General features: G+C 42.7%; 1 pseudogene; it reads right to left on the bottom strand.

Annotated features, from left to right (window-relative positions):
* Nucleotides 1-10377: 10377 nt before the first annotated feature.
* On the bottom strand, nucleotides 10378-11766 carry LOC147882369 (clavaminate synthase-like protein At3g21360 pseudogene; annotated as a pseudogene).
* Nucleotides 11767-22217: the final 10451 nt, after the last annotated feature.

Below are 22217 nucleotides of genomic sequence, written 5' to 3'. Positions count from 1 at the left end.
AATTATGTTTGGGAGATTATGGAGTCTCTGGTGTGAAGCTCTTGTGCTGGAGGTGCCTTCTTAGATGATTAAGAGAGACCGCTTTATTTCAGGTCTAAAGCCTTCACTCCATTTAAAGGTGGAGCTAGAGAATATTGATAGTTTTGAGGATGCAGTCAAAGTGGCCAGGGAAAAGGAGTGGAAAGTCAAGAGACTAAGGTAGCTTGGCATGCAAGAGGAGCCTAAGAATCTGATTAGAAGTCCAGAAGCAATAAAGGCTTATGCAGAGAGAGAGTCGATGTCTGTTCCTGTGCAGGATGATTCCTTGAAAAAGGGTTTGCATGAAGCTATGGAGTTGATGAAAACACTTAGCCTAAATTGGATGGAGACTGCAGAAAGAGGCAGAGGTCAGAATAATAGGAGAGAAGCTATGGCTAGAGGAGAAGGAAGTTCAGCTCGAATAGCTAGAGGATGGGGATACATGAGCAATGTCCAATGCTGGAATTGTGGGGAGTAGGGACATATCAGCCCTCACTGTGATAAGCTAGCTAGGGCAAGGGGAGATGTCTATCCTGTGCAGCAGAGAACAAATGATAGATCAAGTGATTATAGTATGGAGGTGAAAGTTCTGAATCAACTCTCTACCAGTGGTGTGAAATGGGAGGATAAGGGGAAAGGAAAGGCAATTAGCCTAATCAGAATACCAGAGATTATGTCTGTACCCATGCAGTGCAATATGAACTGTAGGTTGGAATTGGAAGAGGAACCTCAAGAAATAGTCACAAACGAAGAGATAGAGAGTGAGACAGAGGAAGAGAGCATCTCATCAGAGGAAGAGAGTCAGTTGTCTTCACTGTTGAAGGAATCGGATGCATATAGTGTTGATGATGCAGGGGAGTTGGAAATCATTACACTTACTATGAATGGAGGCTTGTCAATTGCTATCGAGGAGGGTGTTGCTCAACCAGATCTGTGTGAGGTGGCAGAGGAGAGCCCGAGTGAAGGGGTTGCTGCCATAAATGATAGAAAGGTTGAGAACCCATTAAAGGCAGCTATAGATAAGTCTATGTGTGAAGTGGTAGATGATGATCATGCTCCAGTGTTGTGTGATGATATGCATATGTTGGCTGGTCATGTTGCAGCAGATATGCAGCCACTTGAAGACAAGGCTTGGAAGGAGTACATGGCTAAATGAAATCAGTTTGTGGTCTGAGATTTCAGATTCAACAAGTGAGGAAGAAAGAGATGAAACTAGCTGTGAAGATGAGAGCTCAATCATGTCTGACAGTGATGAAGCTAATGTGGCTATTACTGATAAAGTAAAAGACCTACAGTTAAAACTTTTAGTTTGGGTGGCACCAGCAAGAATTGATTGTGTGCATGCAGACTTTGATGTGTATGATGAGGTTAAGATTCTGTGTTTACAGGATGATGGTGATTCAGATGATGAGCTAGATTGCATTCTTGATGATGCACTAGATGATATGTTAGAATTGATCTCTTTGAAAAAGAATGTAAACACCAGTATGCGTGTTGAGCTGGATGGTAGTGATAGTGTGGATGATGATTAGCTACATGATTTACTTGATGATACCCTCATGGATTTTACATGTATGGTTGGTAATGACAAGAAAATATGTACTTCTCATGACTGAACTCAGAGAATGAACATGTCAGTGAAGACCTGATGCATAGCAAAGAGTGTGCTGATATGTTTGAGCACTCTTCAAGTGGGAAGGATGTTTGTTTGCTCCTGGGTAATCTTGATAGTTCATGTGATGCAAGGATAGGACTGCCTACAAGAGGGTGCTGAAGTAGGAGCAGCTCACCTTCCTTCACTTTTCTTCCTAGATATGGCCAGTTACTACATGCATACATTCTAGGAACTACAATTTTGTTTTAGATCCCTTTTTATATGGACCTGTAGTGGTGTCTCCAAAAGACTGGAAAACACCTACACATATCCACACTTGGTAATGGAATTGCCAGGGTCAGCGGACTTACTAATGTCAGAAAGATTAAAAGATAGCATAAAACATATAGAGAATTGAGACTTCTTCTTATAGAGTGTAAATGTTGCTAATAGTTTGTATTCCAATAGATCACGACAACCCTGATACAGGAGATGGAGATCATCTTATAACATCATCTCCGGGTAACAGTCAGAAACAGACATAGTTAGAAACATGATGTGGTGGATAAGGCCACTTCATTGTCAGCTCTATCTTCATATCTGTGACATCAAAGGAGCTTAAGAAAATACCATCAACCTCCTCTGTCATTTCCTTGAGTTTTTGATCCACTCCTTCTAAGGCATTTATCTATAACATATTCTCAATGTTCAAGTCAAAATGGACTGCACCCATTCGATCCAACTGTAGAGAAAATGCTGCCTTCATTTCTTCCAACCAAGTCATGACAGTGGGTAGGCACTCCCTCTTAACTTCCTGCAGAGTTCTGTAATGTGCATATTCCCTCTTAACTTCCACTAGCTCCAATTGTGTGGCATGTAACTTTTTTTACATGTCGGCTTGCTTCAGCATGTATTCATGTCCAGCCTTCTTGTCCTCTGTTAATTCTTGCACTCGCTGCTTCAACTGCATCTAAATTTTTCTCTATTCATCAACATAGTCATGTAAAACTCTCAGTGCATGTTCTAGATCCATGTACTCCTTCTATGAAATCACACTCTTTAGCTACTATTTTGGGGATGCTTGCAAGTCATCCATTCTGTGAGTAGGGGAGAATGGTTCAAAAGAGCTCCTAGAAGGTGTTGTAAGCAATATGCTCGCAATGTTATCTTCTGGTTTGCTCCTGTTCTCTCATTTTTGAAGCATAGATTTCTACCGAAGATTTAACTTGATTTTCTTGGAAGACTTCGGCTCTTATGCTAGTGTGGCTAGCAAATCTTCTCCTGCGAGAGGTGTGTCCCATAGATGTTTTGCCAAGGATTGGCTGTAGACAGCCATAGTGGCTTCACTACTACACACGGATCCTATTGCAACGTTTACGTACCGACGTTTAGCACCCGCTTAGCGTTAATCGTCGGTATGAAAAGAGGGTTTCCTAAATCGTCGCTATATAGCAACTTTTGGTAAAAGTCGCTATATAACGACTTTTAATTGTCGCTATATAGCGACTTTTAATTGTCGCTATATATAGCGACACTGATATACAAATTTATAGCGATGCTTTTCCAGAGAGGTTTTTTTTTTTTAATAGTCCTTAAAAGTTAGTTTTTTCCAATGACAAATTTTTTTAAATTTTCATACATGTTTGAGCTCATAGAGAATAAAAAAATGAGAGCATGTACATCAAGCCTTTGAAGCTCATATATTCATGTCCAAGTTTGAGATGAGAAAAATCAAATAAGAGCATTTACATCAACTATTTCATCTTGAGCCAAGTCTAAGGCGCCAAACAAGTCTATCTCTAACTCTATACCGAGTTGATCTCCTCAGTGGAGGTGGTTTGTTTAGTGGAGGAGACATTTCCACGTTCTACTCTCACAAGCCAACTACATCTCATAGTGCATTTGGTTGATGAGATTGCTATATGCGGTACTATACATGCACAATGGTTGTTATTCCTCGAGTGCTTCATGAAGACCTTGAAGGGATTCGTGAGACAAAATGCAAGACCCGAAGGTAGCATGGTCGAGGGTTTGTTAGTACAAGAGTCACTTGTATATATTTCTGAGTTTCTTGTTGATGTGAATAGCTCTCTCCCACGACTATGGAGAGATGATGAAGACCTAAGGATGACCTCTATTGTGCCTCAAGGGAAAGGATGCAGCAAAGTAATAGACACAGAGTTGCTTAATAATATCAACCTCTATTACATGCTTAATAGTGATGTGATGAAAAGATGGGTGACAAGATATGAGGATGTAAAGGCAAGAAGACAAGGAGAGAGGGCCCTCTTTCGTACACACCACGGACCTCGTATGCCATACCCTCAGCATCTAAGAGCACTTCCAAAGGATATTGATGCGGATTGGCTACTTGACGAAATGAAGAGAGCAGAGAGAGATGAGGGGATACATATCACAATGGAAGAATGGGAGTATGCTAGGGGATGCATGAGCAAGGTCGGTATATAGAATGTTATGCATAAGTTAGGAGCTTTCAACAATTTAGATTGCTTATTTAATTGATTTTGTCTTGGTATAGTGTACTATGCTCAATGCTATATGGTGTGAGGGCAAGTATTTTTGAACACAACGGATTGATGATAAGAGAAACACACAAGATTGTGGCGACATTGCTAGCTTTGAGGGAGCCAATGGAGCCATGGATGATTATTGTGGCATAATCCAAGATATTATTAAGCTCGAATTTTGACACTTCTTTGTGTATGTTTTGGATGGTGGTTTAAGGACGTGGTGGAAAGAGGCCCTAATGCAACAATCAAACGCCATGCAAGTGGCTTTGTAACTATTGACTCCACAAAGTTTTGGCAAAGTAAGAAGTACACACTAGTACTACCGCAACAATGTGAACATGTATTGTATAGACATAGAAAAATATTCACTTTTAAATATTTGTTACCTTTGATGCAAGGAAAATAACATGATTGTATTTGTGTTTGAATTAGGTTTTCTATCAACCAATGGTGGATAATAATAGGTGGTGGCATGCCATACGTATTACATGATATTCCAAAGTGATGTATAGTACATTTACTAATATGGAGCATATGGAAGATGATCATGGCCATGGAGGTGAAGATGACCGTGATACGAGAAAGGAGGATGATCATGAGATAGGAGATATAGATATTGAGACCATTACCCATGAGGACAAGCCTACCATTGGTGATGCTGATTTCGATGAGCACATGAGTAGCACAAGTAGTAGTGGGTTGAATGTATTTGTAGATCTCAACACTAGTTTGGATTTTGAAGTAGATAGTTTGGCAAGGTTGATCTCATTGAGGATGAGATTGAACCGTAGCTCATCATTGATATTGGCAAAACTATTTTACATATTGTCTCATTCTCCTCTCCTCACTTTATTTTTGTATATGTGAGTTTGCCAAAAAGCATTGATATTTTTGTTAAAATTATGTGCTTTGGTAATCATGGGCAATGTTAGGAAAGCAATGATGTACATTTATAAGCCTGCAGCAAAATTTCACTTTCTGTATTCTCTGCTTTGTGTCTAAATCTGCGTCTAAGTCACAGTGCAGACGTGCTAATAGACACGCTAATAGACGTGCAAATAGATGCGCTAATAGACGTGCTTGTATTTTTGCTATTCTAATAGCACCTATAGGTGCACCCGCTATTTTGCGTGTCTATAGTTGCTTTGTGTTGTAGTGGGTGACCATTTGATGGTTAGGAGATAGTAGAAGGAACAACGTACTCCTCGGGAGTTTGTTTTAGGGGTCTAGGGGCGACTCCCATAGTGGGCATTGAAGGGTAGCACCCCCAATGGGGGTGTGGGGGCGAATCCCCCAGTGGTGGGGTCCGGGGCGATGGTATGCCCTCAGTTGCATGCACGCAAGCATTTGAATGTGAACTTTCCCTCCCATGCGTGATCGATGGTCGGTGGTCAATAATCTTTGGCCGGTGGCAAATTTAAAGCAAACATGTGCCACCGTCCTCACACTTAGTCACACACTATGCTAAGTCCATATGCATGCACCACCGCCAGCCCACCAATGTGGTGGAATTGGTCTACGACAAAGGGCTATATAAGGAGGCCACTTCTTAAGCTACAACATCGAATGCCAATACCCCTATCTCAAGAACTTCTCCATTCAGAGTCTATCTAGATAACCATTGAAGCTCTACTAGAGAGCACACGGGTGGAAATTACCATCAGTTATATCTAATACAAAATTTTTATTCTGTGCTATTTTGTCTATTCTTTGGCTATTTTACTATTGTTGTTGTCAAACGATCTCTCTAATGTATCGTATTTCTATAGGGAGAATGGAAGGAGAAGGAGAAGTGAGATGGGAAGGAGAAGGAGAAAGGAGTGTTGAGAGGAAGAGAGACAGGAGAGAGACGGACACAAGAGTTGCTTCCAAGGAAGTAATTCTATTCATAGATCATAGGCATACATTAGGGGAGAATTAGGGTCTCAAAAGGGCCTCATAAGGAATGGATTAAGAAATGGATTAGTCCTAATGAAAGGGCCAAGGTAGGTCCCAAAAAGTCCTAACCCCCCCTCACCTAGGTGGGTTAAGCCTAAAAGTGACCCCACGTCTTACACCTCTTACACAACTCTTCCCCTTAGGTGGGAACCAAAAAATTCAAAATTCAAAATTCAAATTTTGAATTCCTTCCCTCCTTCTCTCTCCTTCCTCCCTCCCTCCCCCTCCTCCCTACCCTTCCCTCACTCTTCCTCCTCACTCCCTCCTCCCCCTCCCTCCTTCTCCCCCTCCCTCCATCCCTCCTCCCCCTCCCTCCTTCTCCCCCTACCTCCCTCCCTCCTCCTCCTCCCCCTCCTCACTCCCTCCTCCCCCTTCCCCCTCCCTCTCTCCCTCCTCCACACTTGCTGCTCCTTCCCTCCTCCTCCATGCTTGCTCCTCCTCCCCTCCCCATCCCTCCTCCTCCACCGTTGCTCCTCCTCCCCCCTCCCTCCTGCTCCTCCCTTCTCCCTCCCTCCTCCTCCATGCCTAATCCTCCTCACCCTCCACACCTGTTGGTCTGTCCTCTGTCCCCCATCCCTCCTCCTCCTTGCCCTCCCTCTTCCTGCATGCTACTCCTTCAAGCCTGCATCTCCACACCTTCTCCTTCTCTACACTCCTTTAGTCATGGCAACATTCGAGCACGTCTCCAACAAGTACTAGGTCCACTTAGAGTTGGAGGTTGAATATGCAAGCACATGTAGTCTTGGATTGAGGGGAGCTTCCAAAATCCACAGTCTTCATTCGCAAGGAAAGAAGCATCTCAACCTTTGGGTAGAAGTATCCTTGTATCCTTTAGATCCTACCAACCAAAAGAACCCTACTTTCCATACAATGCATGACCTAGTTTGGTTTGTTGGAAATGGACATGCGAGGTTACCTGGTCATTTCAATCGGTTAAAAACTGCTCAATCAATGGCTATGCAATCAAGCAAGATGCACAGATCCCAAGTAGAGATGCTAGCACATTTAGGAAATAGCACCATTGTTGCAATGCATAACTCTATGCAGGATCTTCAAAGGAAAAACTAGGATCTTCATGATAAAGCCAAAGCATTAGACTTGGAGCGAAATGCATTGGACTTGGAGCGACATAAATTAAAAGGGTCACTCTTGAGCTAGCTGAGTCCAGAAAAGGTTTGGAAAGATCTATATACAATCAAGTTCGACAAGCTATAGAGAAGGAATGAGACTTGATCGAACATAGAGAGGTTTTCTGAGGGTCAACAGACTGCTAGGAAGAGCACAATCTTCCGTCTCCCAGCGATACATCCCGTCATAGAAATGATACATGTGCCCATGAAGAGGGTAAAGTAGACGCCAAGGAAGCCCCATCCCAAAGAAGGACAAAGCTCAAGACGTCTGCGAGAGGAGGATTCAAAGGTAGACAAGACCAACGAAAGAAATTCAAGGCTGACAGGAGGCCGCGGGATCATGTTCAAGTACCTGTAAAGCCTCTAGCAAGAGTCAAAAATTTGTACAGAGCAAAGCCAAGAGCGCGGGCCCTAAGGGAGATCAAACAAATGCAAAAGACCACCGACAACCGGATCCCACATGTTCCCTTCTAACATGTGGTATAGGAGATATCACAGGGATACAAGGACGATGTGCAATTCAGCACAGGAGCTATGGGGTTGCTCCAGTAGGCTGCGGAGCAAGTGACCACTGCTCTATTCGAGGATGCCAACTTGTGTACCATCCACGCAAAGCACGTCACGGTCATGGACAAGGACATGGCTCTGGCAAAGCAGATATCAAGTGACCCAAGCTTGAAGCCCTAGATTCTCTTACACCCCACTCTTAGGACTTAGACCACCCCCTGCCCTTGAAGGCACTATCTTGTATCTGAGGCCCAAGTGCCAATATTTTTTAATAAAATATATCCACATTCTCTACACTATCGCATTGTTATGTATTCTCCATTTCTATGACTGAAGTAGCTGATCATTTTAATGTAAGTTTTGAATTCTGTCAAATCCTGAAGGAATTTCACCATCGTGTAGAAGGGAAAAGTCTCTGGGACATCACCATGTCCCTAGAAAGCCCAAAACCCGCCACGGCATAAATTTGGGCAGAAGTCCAGAATACCCAAATTTGCTATGTGGTGAGTTCTGGGCTTTCTAGGGTCCTGGCTATGTCTCGGACACTTTTCCCTTCTATGCGATGGTGAAATTCCTTTAGGATTTGACAGAAATGAACTTTTGATACCCAGAATTGGTGAAAATGATACTAAATTGGCTAGAAATATATTGAATTAACACATTTAAAATGATGGAGAAAATATATCATCAATGACAAACAAAATACAATGGAATTCATGACGAGGAACGATAACTTAAAACAAATAATAAATACATGTAGTCATGTATCCATTTAAATATATGTTTAATATATATACAAAAGGCCTCATAGGCTATCTTTCTTCTTGGCTAGTTTGAGTACATCGAGAATAGGGTCTTTGAATCCCCTAGTCGATTCCTAGATATAAATCTAGCTGCAATAGCACTAACAGCCTCCTCTCCTATTGCCAAAGACATAGCCATTGCCGTCAATGCCTTGCCATGAATGTTTGATCCAAAGGCATTGATAGCAACCAAGCGGTGTACCAAAATGACTTTGTCAGCATTTCAAATAATGTTGGAGTATCCGATATCGCGCGACAATGCTTTGCACTTCAGCAGCTCCGAAGGACCTCAAGGAGAAAATTTATTGTGAAAGACCACAATATGCTCTGTGACTTTGCCAAGGTAATGGGCCAAAGAATGATCTCACCCAAATGCACTGCGAACATTACCCCATCGAGATGAGAATTGATCAAGCTCAAACGTGACCTGGAACAATTCAACAAACATTAGAAGACCGACAAAACAAATTATATTGAAAGAACATCAAAATAAAAAATATTGTTCGAACTTACCACTACAGCGTTGTTGGCTTCTATCCCTTCCTTATTTGCAATGTTGATGGAACCAGGTGTTGTGTGATGTTCCATTTGGGAGGTGGACGCTTTCTCGTGACATGGGTTGGAGGTGAAAGCTTTTGCATGAGAGGGTTGTGCATCGTATACGGACATGTCTGCATCCCTCATTGAAACTAGTGTCGTCAAGAGAAAGTCTTCCATTGTCTGGTCTTTGGAACCTAAAACCCCAGGATCTTTGACACTTGTGTCAACATAGAACCCCGATAGGACTCCGAGTGCCTCATCCTCTCGTAGTCCAAAAAGAACCTCTATGTCATGGAGGAATACGTAGGTACATATATGCGAGCCAAGGATAACTTCTCAAGTCTCATCCTTTACCACTCTTCAAAGAGATGGGTTCCCATAGATTACATAAAGTATCTATTCATAGAGGAACCCAAGTTTGTAAAGCGCTTGGCCTACTTTTGTGACAACCTTATAGACGAAAGGTTTAGGACAATCGAAGTTCAAGACATCCTAGACGCGGGGATCACAGGAAATAAAGGCACCAAATTTCTTTCATGGGAAATGACATTCATCTTCCTTCTCCAAGAAGCAAATTTAGAGGAAGAAGCCTCATCGTCTAGCACTCCCTCTGATCTGGTCGTCCCTAGACTAGGACTCGAGCATGTACATGGAAGAGAGTCTTGATGATGCAACAGAGGAGATGGAAGCAGCTCAAGCATTGAGCCTACTTCAAGAGCCCCCAGTAGAGCAAGAATTTGCATCGGAGACCGCTAACCCAGAATCAGAATTATGGTCCTTGTCCCCCCTCGCTGCGATGTCTCTCACTTCTCACTTCTTCGAGCCTATCTCGGAGCTCCTTCATGGGCTTGCTCCTCCTATTAGTTTTTCTTTTTTTTTAAAATTGAGCAGATTGTGAAAATGCATATATTGCGAATTATGTGCCAAATACAACGTCCTCTGTGCTGGCCAAGGAAGGGCACATTCCTTGGTCTTATCTTTTTGGAGAGGAGGCATACAATCTCTCTTCCCACACAAACATGTAATTATGTGTTGGTTGTGACGTGCAAAGTGCCAAATGCAAATGCAACAGTATATACTCTCATTGATACTATTCAAATGAAGCTTACTCTCTTGCAATTAGAATCTTTTGTATAAAGGCTTCACATTTAATTTGGATTTCATTGAATATGTGGAGTGCAAGTTGTTGACAACGAGCATTAAAAGTATTTGAAAAATGAATAGAACAATTGTCCGATCAAAAGTCATTTATTCCTATTTAGTTATTTAGTCAAGACAGCTGCCTGGCCGGATCCTCATGAAATACTCTGAGCACATTAAGGATGATACGGGACGAGGGACGCTAGAATCTTGCGGGGAGGTTTGCCCACGCGCCTGCCATGCATCACGGCCAGATTGTCTAAAAGCATCACATCCCCTTGTTGCCATGGAATGTCCACTGCTTCTTCTTCCAAAATCGCTTTGCAGCCGTCCACTGCCTCCTTTGGCAACTCCGAGCCGTCCCCAAACGTCACGCCTCCCGGTCCGTCATCGCTGCTGGGCGGCTTGTAGATCCCCGTTATGATGTTTCTCCACACCTTCTTCCCCGGGTGTTCCTTATAGCTCGTCACCGCGGGCACTGGACCTTGTATGATCGTTACACTCCTATTAGGCCCCCATTCTAAGCGTGCTGTATAGCTTATTGCCCTGCACGGATCCGATTATAGTTGGACACGATTTTATGCACGTCCTGATCTACTCATGAATGAGATTTATTCGTGTATTTGGAAAGTTTTTATGGAGCCTCTAATGCAGCCACGAAAAGTAGGGCAAAGCTGCAAATGTTAGCCGACAACAGGAATCTTGTCCCACTTACCTTTTCACGGCTTCAGCTTCGTCCAGTGTTTCAAAGAAATCTTGCCATCCTCTCAAGAAGCTTTCGTAGCCCTCGCGCGACTTGAGAGGTATTGTATAAATGATACCTTTCTGCTCCAGCTCTTTCATGAAGTCGGGATATCGCTTCTCGAGGCTTTCAACAACCTTACGGCTTGGAACGAGTGGCGTCTCCGCACCTTCAGCTGGCTCAAGTTCACAGAAGAACAGCACCTTGGATGGGATGAAGGGAGACTGTCCACAAAAGATACTCATGGTTAGAGAGACAGGTACAGGTGACGACATTCGAAGGTCCGACCATCCTACTGCGATTATGAGATCGGACCATGTTATACAACGTGCCCACGAATGTGTATCTAAATTACAGGTACTTCCGTACTACGAACAAACGAGCCGGTGGAAGAAAAAACTCGTTGCTTTGAAACAAAGGATTAAGCATGAGGGAATACATATGACATCTCGTGATGAAAGTATATCTCGGTCTCAAGAGACGATTCATTAGCCGTGTAGACTTTACTCTGCACCTTGGTTCTGGGAGCGACACCTATGTAATCCATGCTCTCCCATCCAAACGCCTCTACGAACGCATTAAAGTCAGCTGACGATCTTAGTGCAAAACCCCTGAAGAGGATTGCTCCATGTTTATGCAACTCATCAGTTATCCAAGTCTTGGCCCCCTCAATCGCTTTAATAACGGCGGAAACGTCCTCAGCTTGGTCGTCACTGGCAGGAAATAGAACTTTCGGGAACACAAGTTCATCTATCACTCGTTGCTGCGGAAGACAGCCTTCGAGAAATCCATGTTCAACGCCATCGTGCCCACAACTGCCCATCTTGGGCGCTCGTATGGACAGTCGAAGATGAGGATCAAGAATGTAGATTCAAGCCTCTGCAAGCAGTGCGCAACTAGAACAGTCCTCGAGACGGGCGATCATATGAAATCAGAAGAGCTTCGGGCTCGCCGGCTTCGTCGGAGTTTCCAACGTACGAATGAGTACCGGGATAAGCTTCTGGGTTTGTCGATGTTCGCTTTGTCGACGTTATCAGACTTTTTACGTATGACTACTGGGATAATGAACGTAACAGTAAAAAATACGAGAGTGTGAAACTTGAGAAAACAACTTTTGTGATATGATACTTGAATAGATTTAATTTTGCTTTGTTTTGTTGGCCTGCCTGGGGTAGCCTAAGCAATAAGCAACAGAGCGTGTTTGTCAAACCCAAAAATGAGATTAACTGGAATTTCGTTTGTGTTTAATTTGGTATTGGTCCACGTGTCATGACTGAACTGGAACTTAAATATGTTGCATGCTGCATGCAAAACACTTACATCTCTCCTCCTGCTCTGGTTCTACCTTCTGCTTGCGTCGGTGCAGCTATGGTTCTACTTGCTGTTCTGTCGGCGCGCATTTACCTATGTTCTGTGGTCCATCGGCGCAGATTCGCAAGCCATGCATGTCACATTTAATCACGTTCTCAGTTCCTTCCTCCCGCAGAGCAATCTCCAAAGCTATCGTGTGGTTGTTCCTCCTCCTGCTGTGCAATCTCCTTCTGCTACGGCTCCTTCTCGCTTCGACTTTTGGATGCTGCATGGGTGGACCCTGACTTCTGGCCTGCTTCTCATTAGGGAATGTGATTATTCTCTTTCTGTTCGAGTTCCTACTTGGCTCTGATTCGTTTGATTATTCTCTTTCTGTTCCGGTTCCTACCTGGCTCTGGTACATTTGTTTAAGAGGACTTAAATATTTTGCGAATGAATTGAAGTAAGCTTTCGGCAGATTTCGAACCTGGTTAGCAAAAGCTTGATTCGGTGCCGTCTCCCTACCAAGAATTATGTGACATTAATAAGGAATCAATCGTTAAGAAAGAACGTTTTCTTCGTGGTGACACTCACGAGTAACTTGCAACATTGCACTAAATAGGATTACGTTCTATTTAGCAGATGAGAAGAGTGTCTTTCGTATTGTCTTCTTCATCTCTTTCATAGTCCTTCGAATCCTTAAAATGGCTGGTTCAGGTGATGACATGGATACCGATAGCTCTGCTTTTGTGAGAGGTTTGAATAGAAGGCTATCGTTGAAGCACATTGCTTGATTTTACTTCTGCATATTTCCTTGTTTCTTCATTTAGGAAGTGCTAGGAATAAATATGCATAGCCCAAGTTGTCAGACTTGCAGCACAAAACCCTAGCCCACATCCTTCTCCAACGATTCATAGAGGTGGAAGGAAGCATCCCCAACAACTAGCAAATACCCATGTATTTCATTCAACAGGTGTATGTCTATGACATCTTGCATCGACGTGTGGATTGGAATGACAAGCATCACTTGTCAGGAACAGCATAGGGACGTCCTGCAAAGCGCAAGCAAGCAAGGATAGAGAACAGAGATCAGCCCGTGTCTCAGAGACCTCATGTGCTAACTCCCCAGGCACACAGTGATCTTGTTGACTTAGCCACATCTGCCATACCTCTCCGTGAATAAGGTTTTACTGCTATTGAGGAGTTACAAGATCGCGTTGAATCACAAGCCAAAGAGATCGAGGACCTGCAAGCACGCATAGAGACATTGGAGTCTGAGCCTGCACGCTACAGACAATCCTTTGGAGATTTGGATGTAGCTGAGGATACCGATATTTTTTATTTTGAGGACCTCACTAATATAGATTAGTAGGGTGCAAGACAAGCACTCAAGGAACGGTAGATGTGGATCCTACTGCATAATTATATACATTGTAAACTTCATATATAACTTTATAATACTCTTCTTCTGCAATGATGGTTTAAGTGATATAAGTGAGTTAAGTGATTCAAGTGGACTAAGTAATATAAGTAACTTAAGTGATTTAAGTGGACTAAGTGATTTAAGTGGACTATGTGATTTAAGTGCACTAAGTGACTTAAGTGATTTAAGTGGACTAGGTGATTTAAGCGGACTAGGTAATATAAGTAACTTAAGTGACTTAAGTGATTTCAGTGGACTGAGTGATTTAAGTGATCTAAGTGAACTAAGTGGTATAAGTGATTTAAGTGACTTAAGTGATTTAAGTGGACTAAGTGATTTAAGTGATCTAAGTGAATTAAGTGGTATAAGTGATTGAAGTGGACTAAGAAGTGGTATAAGTGATCTAAGGGGACTAGGTGATTTAAGTGACTTAAGTGATTTAAGTGGACTAAGTGATTTAAGTGATCTAAGTGAACTAAGTGGTATAAATGATTTAAGTGGTTTTCTATGGATCAGGTGGACTTGTAAAGTTAATGCAGAAATATTAAAATATATCAACGTGAATTAGTGCACATAATAGCTAGTTCAACCATTGAGACTTGAAAATATAAACTTCGATTGCGCATATTCAATTATTCTTCCTAACTTTTTGATGTTGCCTTGAAAGTATTTGCAAGTCACAAGGTTGTCTCTAACTTTTATGTATACCAAAATTATCCACAATCTCAATAATTACAAGACAACATCGATTGTAGCCCACAAGGTTCTAGCTTTCGAGTACAAAAGAAGACGAGATGGATACGAGCATATGCGCTCTTCTATCATTTGACATATTCTCCCATCCATCCCCTTGCATACAACATTATATCCGATATAATTAGAGCTTCATCCACTGCTTCTATCACCTATCATATTCTTCTATCACTCTATATTGCATTCAACACAGGTACAATATTGTCTATCTCTTCGACTTCGCTGTTGTCCATTGAGTAGCTCAAGCTCATCTTCCTCTTCACTGAATGCACCCTCAACAACTAATTTTGTAGTCAATCATTGTCTAGCAATTCTCATTATAGTGGCTTCGCTTGTTGCCTTAGCCACAATATTAAATCCTTTCAATAATCATAGATTTCCAAAGCAAAATACCAAATCTACAGCTCTTGATGGCTTTAAGTGATTGCGTCTCTTAGAATGAATAAAATCGTATGCACTCCAATTTCGCTCACATGCATCCGATGATGTAGCAACAAAGAGCACACGAGTTGCAACATGCTGCAACTCCAATGTCTCTCCATCATATTCATTCCACCAAGTAGGTGCAATAGTCGTCTTAATAGCATCAAGATTCCAAGGATCTCCAAAAGAGCCTTCGCGATTCGTATACCTCACTCGTTGCTGGTAGGCCAATTTTCCTTGATCTCCTAGAAGTAAGTTTTTATGCACCTCTGAAAAGTTACTTATGACTTCAAGATTCTGTGATTGAGCATGCATTTGATATTGTGGATGTACTACAAATGCAGCTCCATGCAAAGGGGTGTGCATTTGCTTCCATCTCTTATCGGCCAAATATACCACTTGTTGCTTCTCCCTAGGTGCAAAGCGCATAAATTCTTTAACTTATCATATTGCTCCTAACATCTTCCAATACACTTTATGCATAACAAAGGCATTAGCATCAACCATCCTCAATACTATTATAAATGGCTCTACACCTTCTTTTATTCTTTCGATATTTTTTCAGAATAGAGATGATTGTACAAGATGCACACATTTGGAGCCTGGTATTGTATACTGCATCTTTTTCTCTAGTAGCCTACTCGCCCATCGTCTACAACAATAGTCTCAACTAAAGCTTGACGCACATCCAACAATCTAGAAAGAACTAGAAAAAATTCCATCTTATTTCAGACCTTCTAGATTGCTTTCACAACCTTGAGGACCTTTCTTCTTCTTTTCCTTTTTTGATCTCTTATGCTTGGCTGGGGAACCAAGCATGAGATAAGAGACATAGGTAAACAGTGAGGTTATATGCAAAAACGTAGGAACCTATATGTCCTAATACAAGATTATTCATACGAATACTTTATTTGTACGAATAAAAGTTATTCGTATGAATATGTGGGGATGACATGGCGATTTATGTAAAAAACGTGATGTGTCACCATTTTTTAAACCGATTTTTTCTTCCATTTGAATCATTTGAGTGAATTTCTCGATTTTTTCGAATCATGAATTTGAATTTTTCTACTTAGGCAACATAGAGTCAAACAGGGGAGGCGTTGGGTCCTAAGAGAACCCTAAATGTAAAATGTTTGATGAATAAAGTTAACACTATTTTTAGTCAATTATATATTTCAAAATTCACAAATTTGTTTAGAAATTGCAGAGTTGCATGTGCATGTGCAACCTGGCAAGGTGGAGGGGTTGGTGGGTTGGGAGGGAGGGTGCATTACCGAACTAGCAATGAAAGATGTGGGGGGAGGGGGTGCACTCAAAAACCCCTAAAGTGCTCTAGAAAAGACAATGTAAGGCACTTTAAAACCCTAAAATCCCTCATTTTTGTGGCAGAAGTTTAACAAACTCCTAGACCCACTAGTTGTCGTTTAGATGCTACCCGCTTTCCTCCTCACAATGCCATGGCCTCCAAACACACTACAAGCCCAAGTGGCCAACAGGGCAATCATCAACAGGGATCTGAAGTCGGTTCTCATCATCTCACGAATCCCAGCAATGCAAGTCCCTACCATTCAACTCTCATAGGGGATCCAAGGGATCTCTACACGATGAGGAATCCCAACATGATGAGGGATCCTAGTATGATTGGGGGTCCTCTCAGTACTTCCGCACAACTAACCATGGAAGTAGAGAGCTCTCCCAAGAGAGTCAAAATAGTCCAATCAATCGTGATCAACTATCCCTCCCTCCTCGGGTCTTGGCATGGAGCATCTAGACCAACAAGGGGAACAAGAAAGCTAAATCGAGGAGATGGAGAGATAAAAGGGGCCACAACAAGAGGAAGTATTTGGTGGGCTCACAGATATCATGAACCATGGCCACAATCCTCCAACCAAGCAGACCACATGGAAGAGCATCATCAACCCTATGTGCCTCAAGATTGTCACATATGGGGAGCCTCTAGTACAAGCTAAGCAAGAGCCTCAGCTCAAGACTCATAGCCTCATTAAAAGGGAAAGGGAACAAGGACAAGTATAAGAGATTAGGGCCCCTGCAGACTAATGCTTTGCACTCGGAGTTGCAGAAGCTTATAGAAGTTGGGTTTATTGTTCCGGTTCACAATATTGAATGGGTTTCACCAGTGGTAGTCACCCCAAAGAAAAACAACAAGTGGCAGGTTTGCATTGACTATAAGAAACTCAATGCAACCACTAAGAGGGACCATCATCCTCTTCCCTTTCAAGATCTCATTCTTGAGAAGGTAAGTGGTCATGAGATGTATACTTTCTGTGATGGTTACTCTGGGTTTTATCAAATTAGAATTGCCGAAGAAGATGTGCTTAAAACCAGATTTGTGCATTCAAAGTAATGCCATTTGGCCTCACCAATGCTCTTGCTACCTTTCAAAGATTTATGCAGATGTGTTTGCTCCTTATTTGGGGGATTTCTTGGAGATGTTTTTAGATGATTTTTGTATATTCTCGTCACGTAAGGAGCACATCATGAAGGTTAGGTTGGCCTTCCAAAGGGTCAATGAGGTGAATGGCAGTCTCAACCATGAGAAATGCACCATTGGAGCCACTCAAGGGAGGTTACTAGGACATATTGTCTCATCTGAGGGCGTCAAGCCTGACCTCGAGAAGGTAGAAGCCATCCTCAAGCTCTCCCCACCAACAACCAAACGTCAGGTATGCTCATTTGTCAATCTAGCAGGATACTATTGTCGCTTCATTGATCAATATGCTGCTTGACACGACCCATGACTATGCTATTAAAAGATGGGATTGATTTCTTTTGGAATGAGGATTGTGATCATGGATTTGCACAAGTCAAGAATGCTCTGGCTTCAAAACCCATTCTATGCAATCCAGATTGGTCAAAGACTTTCTATATCAATCCTGGGTTTGGTGAGCACACTCTGGTAGGTATTCTTCTCTAGCAAGGGGAGGATCGGTTCATGTATCCCGTTCTATTTGCTTCTTGACAATTACTCGACACTGAGCAATGCTATTCAGAGGCTGACAAGTATGCCTTGTCTTTGGTGTTCTACATTGAGTAATTTAAGCATTATGTGGCTAGAAAGTCCTTCATTATACTCATTAGCACTGGTCTTGCAAAGTAGGTTCTTCAATCACTAAATCCCATGGGCCGGTTGGCCAAATGCTTGGCAGTTTTACAAGAATATGATTTTTCTTTCAAAATTGTAAAAGGGGGTTGTTCCAACTTGAAGAATGCTTTGATTGATTTAGAGGAGTGCCTTGATGTAACCCTTGTGGTGGCCATAGAAGTTGGGGATCCATGAGAGGTATCTACAAGTTTCTCCAGCTACTACTTTCTCCTTTTCTCCAGAAAGTACTAGCTATGAGAGAAAGAAGATCCACAAAGATAGTAGGCGCTACATCCTCTTTGATGGGGTGTTGTATCGTCAAGGCATGGATGGGGTACTAAGATAGGGCATTGATGCAGATAAAGTACCTAAGGTATTGAAGCATTATCATGATGGATTTTGTGGAGGCCACTATGCTAGTGACTATACAGCTAAGAAGATTTTACATGCTAGGTACTATTGGCCAACCTTGTTCAAGGATGTGACTATGCATTGCAAAACTTGTGAACCATGTCAATTCTTTGGCAGGAAGGATTTGCGTCCTAGGCAACATCACCCAGTGATGTCCATTCATCCGTTTCAGAAGTGGGGAATAGATTTTATCGGGCCCTTGCCCATGACTGCCCACAAAAAGAAGTATCTTTTGGTAGCCACTCAGTATGTCACTAAGTGGGCTAAAGCTATCGCCCTCCCTGCTGCAAATGGTAAGGCAGTTTCAAATTTCATATTCGAACGTATCTACACAAGGTTTGGGACACCCATGGAAATGGTCTCTGACCATGGGAGTCCATTCTTAAATGAGGCAGTGGAGTTACTCATGGATCGCATGGGTATTGATCATCACACTTCTAGCATCTATTGTCCAGCATCCATGGGTCAAACAGAGTGGACCAATGGCCTCCTTTGTAAAACCATGGGAAAAATGGCCACAAGAAATAGGAGCCAGTGGGATCAGAAGGTCACAGAAGCTGTATGAGCTTACAAAATCACTCATAAAACATCTATAGTTCACACTCCTTTCGAGTTGGTATATGGTACTGAGGCCGTTTTACCACTAGAGATAGAGATTCTAGCTTTGAGATTGGCACAAGAACAAAGGATAACAGAAGACGAACATGTAGAAACCCGATTGTGGTGTAACTTGAGAAGCTAGATGAAACCCGACGCCTTGCCCTACATCAAACAGAGATCCAAAAGAATCGACAAAAGGCTCGCTTGGATGCTAAGATTCGCAAGGGATGGAAAAGACATTTTGTTGAGGGGGATGTTGTGCTATGCTTTGATAATAGATTAGACCACCAAATGGATAAGAAGTTTCTACCATTGTAGATCGGTCCATACAAAGTCATCAAGGAACGTAGCAATGGGTCTGTACAAGTTCAGGAGCTGCATGAACCATATGGCAAGAAGGTGATCAACAAGCATTACCTCAAGCCCTTCTTTGTGCCTGATGGAGCCAGGCATGGAAATGCTGTGCATTCCCTGCCTGGGGGGGAACTGTTATGGATAAATTTGTCTAAGGAAAAAGGCATAAATATGAGCGTGTGTTTGTATGTGTGGCAATAGCATAATGAAATATGGTGTGCATAGGGCCCAGGGTTGAGGTGGCAGGGCATGACCATGTGCCACCCTTCCACGTAAGAGGACCCATAAGGTGTGTTGTACATAATCCATGGTAGTAATATTATAAAATGTAAGGTGGCATGGCTCCTCCATGTGCCACCCCTCCACCTAGGCTACATTTAGTGAGGTATGGCTCAAAGTCCATGGGAGAAGTAATATAAAATAAGTGGAGATGGATATTATATTGGGTTATTCCCTCCATATAGGATAGGCCCATGTGGGGGAGGTATAGATAGTCCAAGGATGCAAGTTAAATAATGGGGAAAGTAGGATGAGGTGGCAAGATTCCTTGTGCCGACCCTCCACTTTTCCTACTAGAGGTTTGAACATATTATAAAATTGAGAGAGACCAAGGGAGTATCATAGACTTGAGATATGGGGCTTGATTTTTGTGGAAAAAGGAGACAAAGGGTTGTCGCACACAATTGAGAGTGCGTAACCGCCTAGCCCACATGGGAGGCTTTTCCATACACACCATATATGGGGGAGGATGCATTTATTGGGAGAGAGCCCCTCTCTTGGCTATAAAAGGAGGGGGCTATTCCTTGATGAGACACGCTCATTCTTGTAAAGCCACCTAGCTAGTACTTTGATTTCTCCCTTCTCTTCCTTTCAAAATAAAGCATGGTCCTCTTCCCTTGATGTCTCCATCTTTACATTCCTCCTCCCATCATGTACATGCTTCTCTTCCCCCTCTCCCTTTCCCCTTGTGTCATAATCTCCCTCTTTATTCCCTCCCCTTCTAATTCCTTTTCCCCTCTCATGATAACATTTCGCCCTCACGTTCTCCTTTCCTCTATGGCCCTCGAGCATTGCCATGCTTAGCCTCACAACAAGACAAAGCACCCATAGATGTGCACACAGACGTGTTTAGTGAACTAAATAAAAAACTTACAGGCACGTCTATTTGCACATCTATTTTTGCATCTGGAGACCTGCGTCTACTAGCGCGTCTATATAGCAGATACACGCACCTATAGACGCGCATTTAGATGCTTAAATAGACGCTTTTATAAATGTGTTTATAGATACAAAAATAGATGCTTGTCGAATAGACAGATGCGTATATAGATGCATTTATAGACGCACTGATAGATGCGCTTTATTATTATTTTTTTAAATTTACAGAATGCATTTTAATTACAATTCCAAATAAAGCATTACAACTCCAAAACGCAATAAAATTGAAAGCTCAAAAAGTGCTTGTATATACATATAGCACGAAGCTAAGCCACATCATGTGGCTTCAAGTACAAAAAATAAGGAAGCTAAGCCATGTCATGTGGCTTCAAGTACAAAAAATAAGAGGAGTGTATATACAAGAGGCATGAAGCCAAGCCAGTGGCTTTAAGTACAAAAAAGAGTACCTAGCATACTTCTACGACTAATCTATGTTCTCCAGGTCCTCGCTCCCTTCCACGCTCCCTTCTGTGCTCCCTTCTGGCCTCCTTCCTCGTCTTCCTCATCGTCTTGTGCAGAGGCCTATAAACAAGGGACAACATATATCAATGTATGAAAAATCAAATCTTTACTTATAATTTTGGCATTATTTAATTACTTTCAAATACCTCGGGGGCCGCTCCAGTAGCTCGAGTATACTGCTCCTTAGTAATCAACCTGTCATCATAGAAGTGCCTCCATGTATCTCCTCTGCGATGGTGATGGTGGTAGGCTATCTCCACAGGAGTAGGGTATCTGCCCACGATCTCAAGCTGCAAGACGACACAATTTGCTGAGGGATTAGTACAAAGAAACAACCTCCTAATAAACTACATAAGCAATATAATTTGAGATCGATACTTACAAAGTGGGCCTCCCATGATTCAACACCCCCTGCTCCAAAATGCGCGCTTCCATATTCCTCCATCTGGATCCTTCGTGCCTCCACATGCTGCAGACTGGGGTCCTCCCTCGTTGACTTCATTGCTTTCTTACACTCATGCTTGTGAGCGGTGTGGGGCAGGCCCCTTGGTGGTTGACCTCCCTCAAGCCTAGCAAGCTCCGCTAGTGCCTGCCTCTTAAGCGAAGATCTTTTATTGCCAAGTATCGTAACAATCTTTGACTTAGCCCATTTATCTGTGAATTGGCGATTTGGGGGGTTCGGATACCTAGAGCGAATAGTAGCGAGGGTCTCATCAGCCAACCTCTTTGGCTGGTCTTTGAAGTGGATAAAGCAATCTCTATAATTGTTAGCAATTACAAAGTGCATGAAGGCCATGATGTCCTTCCCCCGTGCATCCATCAAGATGCCTCCTATCTGAGTGATGTCATAGAATATCATACCATCACCCGGAGGCACGTCTAAATCATCTGAATCATCATTGTCCCCACCGCCACCCCTCCCAAAGCACTGTGCTAGGCATCCCCCACTGCTCTCCCTACTACTATGCCTGCTACCATGTCGTGTTGAGCTCGTACGTTGGCCACTCGTAGCTGGAGACTGCATGGGGCTACGCTGACCACTCGTAGCTGGAGAACCGAATCTCGACTGCACAGGAGTACGTTGACGGCTCTGCGAGACAGAAGGACCTCCTGACGGCATGGGGGAAGGGGCATAAGATGGCATGGCAGAAGGAGCATAAGACGACATGGGGGAAAGGGCATAAAAAGGGGCATAAGATGGTTGTGCTGACTCCGCTGGGGTGATCTCAGCAGG

The sequence above is a fragment of the Dipteris shenzhenensis genome, chromosome 29, assembly GCF_047967505.1.
Source record: "Dipteris shenzhenensis isolate YYH24624 ecotype China chromosome 29, Dip_SZ_1.0, whole genome shotgun sequence".
Classification (NCBI taxonomy): domain Eukaryota; kingdom Viridiplantae; phylum Streptophyta; class Polypodiopsida; order Gleicheniales; family Dipteridaceae; genus Dipteris; species Dipteris shenzhenensis.
The sequence above is the reverse complement of the archived record's forward strand: the minus strand, read 5'-3'. Positions and strand labels throughout refer to the sequence as shown.